The following is a 7,762-nucleotide window of genomic DNA, read 5'->3' as shown; positions in this document are numbered from 1 at the left end:
TCACTCTCACTCTCTCCGAAGAAATAAAGAAAAGTAGCATAGGGTGTTTGGGAAGGCTCCTCCAGCAAGCGGAGCCGGAGCCGGAGCCGTTGGAGCCACGTTTTATGGTTTTGGTGGAGTACCTCTAAAAAGAGCTCCAGCTCTCCCAATACGGTACTACCGGAGCTGCGGATGGAGCACCCCGTTTGATGCAGCTCCTGCAGCAACTGCCGAGCTGGAGCCATACCAAACCGGACCTAAGAATCAGCTACAAAAAGAACAAATTATTTTTCCCATGACAAAACATGAAAAGGGATAACTGGCATGAAATTGAATCAGGACGTCTGTCAATTTAAGTTTTCCCAACACAGAACATGCATCGACCCAACATGTTCTGTACCTATAATTTGGGCCTGGTAAACTTGGGATCAAACAGGTCAATTGGCTTATTTCGATTGAAGAAAGGGCCCAAGAAATGCGCATGCTAGGCCTCACTGCTTTTAATACGGCCCAAGTATAACACGTGGCACCAATTATTTCTTAAGAGTTTGCATAAGCATATGTGCAATTAAAAGGTACGGAGACAAAGGCTATAGTATTGTTTTACTCAAAGCACAATTTGCTTTCTTGTGTCTCGTGAAAAGGAAAAAATTACAAATTCGTTGTTTCTAATCTCATGCTTACAGAGTATCATTCAAGGTTATAATTTCGAATTTTCCAGTCGCATGCCATTTGAGCTTTGATTATCTAATGTTATGTTTTTGTCTCTTTTCTTTGAAGATGCAAATGTGAGGAAAAAAACACATGTTAACTTGATGGTTTGGGTCTGGTGGTCACGTGTTCTTCTGGTGCGGGTTCGCCACGAGGCTTCTACATAGCGCGTCCTTCCGTCTCCTTGCGAGCCTCTCTCCCTCTTTCTCCTCCCCACAATAGGAAAACACCCCTGAGGCCCTGATACGAAAAATCTCTCCCACTCCAACCCCTGGCTTTCATCCGAGTAGTGTAGAACTCGCTTCAACGCCCTTCCCGCGGCCGTCAAAAACCCAATCTTTCCTCTATACGCCACCATTTTCGATGCTTTTTTCGCCCGCACAGCCGCAAAGATTGATCTTATCCCAATTGCAAAGTGCGGCCGTGGATCGGAGCATGGGGTTCCGATCCGCCGGCGGGATGCTGCAGTTGCTGGTGTGGGCAGTGTTCCTGCTGGGCTGCTGCCACGAGAGGTTCTGGTGGAGAAGAACAGCCTCAAGGTGACGGCGCCGGATGACCTCAAGGGCACCTACGAGTGCGCCATTGGCAACTTCGGCGTCCCCCAGTACGGCAGCACCATGGTCGGCTTCGTCGCCTACCCCAAGGCCAACAAGAAGGCCTGCAAGAGCTTCGACGATTTCGACATCTCCTACAAGGCCAAGCCGGGAGCATTCCCCACTTTCCTGCTCGTAGACAGGGGAGGTGAGCAAAATTACAAGATTGCTTCTTCTCCTTGCCACTGTGGTAGTACCACTTGGTCTCTGTTAGGTCATCTGCGTGTGGACTTACGATTTTACTTTCTGCCCCATTCCGTTGGATTGGATAGTTACTTAGTTAGTCCCTGTTACCTAGTACGCTTTACAAGACATGGCAGCTAGTTTGAGTGGATCTACTGATGTTGAAAGATTGACGTCAGGTGGGCAATTCTTTTTTTAGTCGTGTGGTCTCTGGTTTGGTGGGTACTAGAAGATTAGATCATGTTGTCATATGATGATGTGATTAAGTTTAATACTCATTGACCCAGTTGTATAAAAGTATACTACCACCAAACCATGACTTGATATGCATAGCAAGGGAACTTAATTCACAGTCCACTACTCTAGCATTATGCAGTATTTATGTCACTGTCCTGTCAATTTTCCGTGATGCTACATTGATTTTACTTTCAACCAATGTTGTTTATATAACACTCTTTTTTGTCTATTCTAAGATGTCGCACTATATCTGCTTAGTTAAATGCATAATGGATTGCATAATATGGATTTTCTTGCACTCAGATTGCTACTTCATAAAGAAGGCGTGGAATGCACAGAATGCAGGAGCAGCAGCAATCCTTGTTGCTGACGACAAGGATGAACCTCTAATTACAATGGACACCCCTGAGGAAAGTGGGAGGGCAAATTATTTAGAGAACATCACTATCCCTTCAGCACTAATAACCAAGAGCTTTGGGGATAGGCTCAAAAAGGCAATTGATAATGGTGATATGATCAATGTGAATTTGGATTGGAGGGAGGCTCTGCCCCATCCTGATGAGCATGTTGAGTATGAGTTTTGGACCAACAGTAATGATGAATGTGGCCCAAAATGCGACAACCAGATTGATTTTGTCAAGTGCTTCAAAGGGGTAGCGCAGGTACTTGAGAAGAAAGGCTGCACACAGTTCACTCCTCATTATATAACCTGGTATTGCCCAGAGGCCTTCATTCTGAGCAAGCAGTGCAAATCCCAGTGCATCAATCATGGTAGATATTGTGCACCTGATCCAGAACATGATTTTAGCAAAGGATATGATGGGAAAGATGTGGTGGTCCAGAATTTGCGCCAAGTTTGTGTGTTTAAGGTTGCTAAGGAGCACAAGAAGCCTTGGTTAGGGTGGGACTATGTTACTGATTTTGCGATTCGGTGCCCAATGAAGGAAAAGAAGTACACAAAGGAGTGCGCTGATGGAGTTATCAAGTCATTTGGTATGTTTTGTATTTGCTTCTGTTTTGCTATGTTCTGTGGCAAGCTGCAGTATTTGTACTGAACCTCTTTATAATTCACAGGCCTTGATCATAAAGCAATAGATAAATGTATTGGTGATCCAGATGCTGATGAAGAAAACCCTCTTTTGAAAGCCGAACGAGATGCACAGGTTAGTACTTCAATGTGAACACGTGATCTTTTCTGTTCATCCTATTGTTAATCTGAATACATCACCATCCATCACATTGTATAGATTGGCAAGGACTCTTGTGGTGATGTCACCATCTTACTAACGCTTGTAATCAACAATAGACAATACAGAGGTATGTGCTATTCTATCCTGTAAATTATGATAAAAAGTGTGCAGGGGCGAAGCTGCAGCTAGGCATTAGGGTCCGCCGACCCCGACGATTTTTTGCAAAATCAGTGGTAAACACTGTTTCACATTGTTCCACAATGAAGCCGACCCCGGCGTGCAATGAAGCTGACCCAGGCGGCGTTCTCGGCTGGCTTTGCCCCTGTTGTGTTGAGATTTCCAGATGAACTTACCTGATGTCTATGTTTCTCAGGGAAGCTTGACAAAGGAGCAGTTCTTAAAGCACTTTGTGCTAGTTTTCGGGAAACTACTGAGCCAGTTGTTTGCTTGAGTGAAGGTTGGTGCATTGATTTCCCTAGTTTTTCCATTTTTACTGCATTTATGATGCTTGCACTTCACCAATTGTAACTTGCATGTAGTATGCTCTTATGTATTTTTTTTTATAACCTTAGATATACAAACAAATGAGTGCCTCGAGAACAATGGTGGCTGTTGGCAAGATAAGGCTGCTAACATCACTGCATGCAAGGTACCTCCTGTAGTGTTAGGTTTCTCTTGAAAATTTGGATTTCCAGTTTGTTCTGTTTTAAGTGTTTAATATATGTATATAATAATTGTTCGATGAATATGCAGGATACTTTCCGTGGAAGAGTTTGTGAGTGTCCAGTTGTGAAGGGAGTAAAATTCATTGGTGATGGCTATACTCATTGTGAAGGTATGCGGCAAGGTCGTTGCTCCCGCCAACGCTGCTGCCGTTGCTGGCGTCCTCGCCACTGCTGTAGCTGCTGTCGCCATCGTCATCTTCTTCGGATTCTTCCTCGGAAAACCCGAGGAAGCCGAGGGCCTTCCCGGCCGCTGTGTCGCTATCGGAGGAGGAGTCGATCTCCTTTTTCGAGGAGGAGTCGACTCCATCCCAGGAGAAGCGGTCGTCGTTGCTCTCCTCCATCTCCTTCTGGAATAGGAGCCGGAGGTGTTCTCCGTCCGTTTGGGGTTCATCGTCGTCGGAGACGACCCCAAAATCAAACTCCTCTGCATCCCAATGCAGAGGAACAAGCGCTTCGTGCACCGCCGTCGGATCGTACTCCGGCGTCGGCTCTCTGCTCTCGGGGATGGAGTTGATGGAGGAGGCAGAGAGGCTTGAGGAAGAAGGGGAAGAGGAAGAGGGGGAAGAGGTGGAGTCGATGGAGTTGGAGCCAGAGGAGGAAGAGATCGCCATGGCTACAGGAAGATTGGGTGCTCTGTACTGTTGGCTGAGAGAAGAAAGTGAGTTTGTGGTGAAGAGGGAGTCGATTCAGGATGAGGTTAAAAAGGCCAGAGGATGAAAGATGGATCGGCACTTCCACATTTCACGAGGAGCCAACCGAAGAGATGTTGCATCTTCCATGGAGGGTATAGTGCGCTTTAATGGATATCGGCCAGAAGATGAGGCAGAGGAATGGTTTTGGAATTATCATTGCCAAAACCAGGGGGCATGTGTTATCACCATAAATTAACAGGTTTAATTAATGGGTCACGAGCAAGTTGGGATTAGCGTAGAAATTAAAGAAGGCTTGTATCTTTAGATTTAGTTTGATTCGGTTAGGGATAGAGTCTGATATGGACGTATCAGTTTAGATTGTGTTCCAAGTCTACGGACTATAAATATGTACCCTATGACATTCGTAAGAAGAGGACGTCAATACGTTTAACAACAACAACAAACCACGGCACACCGCCACCCCTGTTTCTAGGGTTTCGATCAAGTAAGCGCCATGCTGCCAGCATTGTTCTTGCTTTTACCTTTTGTATTACTCGTGCTAAAGCGTTTTTGATGGCGAGTAATGCTAGTTATCCTGATGTTTGCAGCATGCTTTTAGTAGATTTATTATATGCTTACACTCTGATCATCTGCAAATATCATGTTATTTCTGCACGATCGTATTTTCAATCTTATACTAGTTGTGCAAAAGTAACACCTTGCTTGTTTTGTCTCGTAGATCTGATCTGTTACGGTTTGTTCTTAGCTTATAAGAATTGGTTCAATATCTATTAGGTTAGGCCTTGCAAACAAATTGGATGTTCCGACGGTGTATTAGATGCTTTATTTTAGCCTTAGTGGGGATTGTTCCGGGAATCAGCTTTGCTACTTCTTAGGCTGCCATTCTGGTTAAAGTTTAGCTATCTATTATATTCGTTAGGCCTAATTACGTGTAGGATGTTCTGATCTAATAGTGAGGCCTTTACTGTCGTGGATTAGATCAATTAGGTTTAATTAAGGCAAGTTCTTAGAATCATTTGTTTTATTTAACTGTATCTGGATACACAAGATCTGACCGACACCGGAACTTGATCAGCTCTTTAAAGCCGATGCAAGAGTTGTCCTGGGGAGCCGATCATGGCTCGGACTAATGTTTACACGTGTCTATGTACGCAGGCGAAACACTAAAACACGTTTTGCACCTTCCTGATCAGGTATAGGTCAGGTGGCACACAACGCGACTCCAGAAGCAATAGGCGTGTGCCAGGATCTGGGCCGATGACCGAGGGACCAGTGCCAACCAGCGCCCTGTTAGCCTCCCGGCTCCTCGTGTTGCGTGTCATTGCTCGTCGGTGGGTTTCGAACGACAACACATTCTGGCACGCCTGGTGGGACCTTCATCGACAACAACATCAACCGCTGGGATGGCCGGATCTCAGAATCAAGCGCCGGATCCACCGGCCACTAACCCCATCACATACGAAGAGCTGACTCTTGAATACAAGCAGAAATATGATGAAGTCAAAGCTCAGTTCGAAGCCGATCTCATCGGCTCTTTCGAGAGGGCCCGCCACCATGGCATCAGGTGGAAGGGGTTCTCGTCAGAAGGCGCTCTCAACAATATAGATCTGTCCATGCCGTCAGAGGAGCGCACCAGAGCCTTACGCCAGGAGATGAACTACATGGTGGCTCACTCACTCCATCGGCACTCTGAAAGACTGATGAATGAGATCGAACGCGTGGCACATCGCGTCGTTCAAGAGGTGATCAAGAATCAGTACTCCCTGTCAGGACCAGTCTTGGGGAGCCACAGAGGAGAAGCTGCACTTCAATCCAGGCCACGGTTGCCATACTCACTTGCAGCTCCAGAGTCACAGAGTTCGCCGATCTATGTCATCTAAAAGATTGGCGGTGATCCCGGGGAGGGCCAGTTTCTGAGCGAGCCGCCCAAGGAAATCCCTCATGGTTAACATGTGTTTACGTACCCGACAACGTTAACCAGACGCGCTAGGGGCAACTGACAAGTGCAACAGCTTTAGGAACTGATGTGGAGAAGCAAGCATGGCTGGCGAAGTACGCTACTGGGCCGAGTACTGAACCCTCGGCCCTAGGAAATCTTGGTGTGGAGCAGATCAGCATGATATTGAGAGATCAGTTCGGTATCCTGCCCAAGAGGAAGGCGATCGGCTATTCCGAGCCATATCCAAGTGATTATGACTCGATCCCGCTACCACCAAGTATCGGCTCCCGGAATTCACCAAGTTCAACGGGTCAGATGGATCCATCTCAATCGAGCATGTGAGCCGATACTTGACACAGCTTGGGATGATCTCTGTATCGGATCCTCTACAAGTCTGGTTTTTTAGCCTGTCTCTCACGAGCCCGGCTTTTGGATGGTACACGTCGCTGGCTCCGGATTCGATTCGCACTTGGAGGTAGCTGGAGGATCAGTTCCACATGCAGTACCCCTCAGAGGCTGCCGAAGCCGGGATCACCGACCTCGCCCAAGTCAAGCAGAAACGAGGAGAAACCGTGTCCGAGTATGTGCAGCGCTTCAAAGAAGTCAAGAACCGATGTTACTCATCGCGCATCACGGAGAAAGAGGCGGTCGACCTAGCAGTTCCAGGGCTCGCAAAGCAGATCAAGGATCTAGCTTATTAGCTGGAGTTCAGCTCACTGGCGCACAAGATACATAAGCTCACAGCGTACGAGCGCTATCACCCTGAGCTTTACCAGGAGAAATTTAAGCGCCAGGTAAATGCAGCCCAGATGGATGATTCTGACGACTCTGGTGCAGAGGAAGAGGTGGCCGTGGCAGAATGGACTCAGGGGACAAACCCTGTTCCCTGCAAGTGGGTCAAGCAGAAGGGACTTGTGAAGGGCTTCGACTTTGATGTGACCAAGGTGGAGCAAATATTTGATCTACTACTGAAAGAAAAATAGTTGAAGCTTCCAGAGAATCACAAGTTCCCGACGACGCAAGAGCTACAAGGAAGGCCATATTGCAAGTGGCACCACTCATTTACTCATGCCACGAACGATTGCAAGGAGCTACGTCGGTAGGTCCAATCGGCTATTGACCAAGGCCGGTTAATTCTGGCATAGCATACGATGAAAATTGACACTCAACCATTCCCGCAAGCTAATATGGTGGAGCTGTCAGATCCTGGAAGTAAGCGGCAGAGTTTTGCATTCAAAGTCAACATGGCGGGACCCATACGCCGCCATGACAAGCAGAAGCGAGAGGCCGTTTTCGGCAAACAGCCCTACATTGAAAGGGAAGTGGAGCAGCAGAACATCACCGAAGAACAAGTGCACCATATCTGCAATCAGATCCTAGCTTCCGACCGGCTTTTTGAAAAATATGAATATTAGTACAAGCAGCGTCGCCGGTATGAAACGGAAGAAGAGGAGTACAAGCACCGCATGGGAAGGACGCTGGGAAGACGACAAGCCATACGCGATCACTGGCATTGCCCGTTCTTCAAGTACTCCTGGAATTCTGGTATGAG

At 47.0% G+C, this 7,762-nt stretch overlaps 1 pseudogene; it reads left to right on the top strand.

The window, feature by feature from the left end:
• The first annotated feature begins 1,125 nt into the window (after nucleotides 1-1,125).
• LOC120681678 lies at nucleotides 1,126-4,170 on the top strand (annotated as a pseudogene).
• The last annotated feature ends 3,592 nt before the right edge of the window (nucleotides 4,171-7,762 follow it).

This window comes from Panicum virgatum, chromosome 7N, assembly GCF_016808335.1.
Source record: "Panicum virgatum strain AP13 chromosome 7N, P.virgatum_v5, whole genome shotgun sequence".
Lineage (NCBI taxonomy): Eukaryota > Viridiplantae > Streptophyta > Magnoliopsida > Poales > Poaceae > Panicum > Panicum virgatum.
This window is presented reverse-complemented; position numbering and strand designations above follow the sequence as displayed.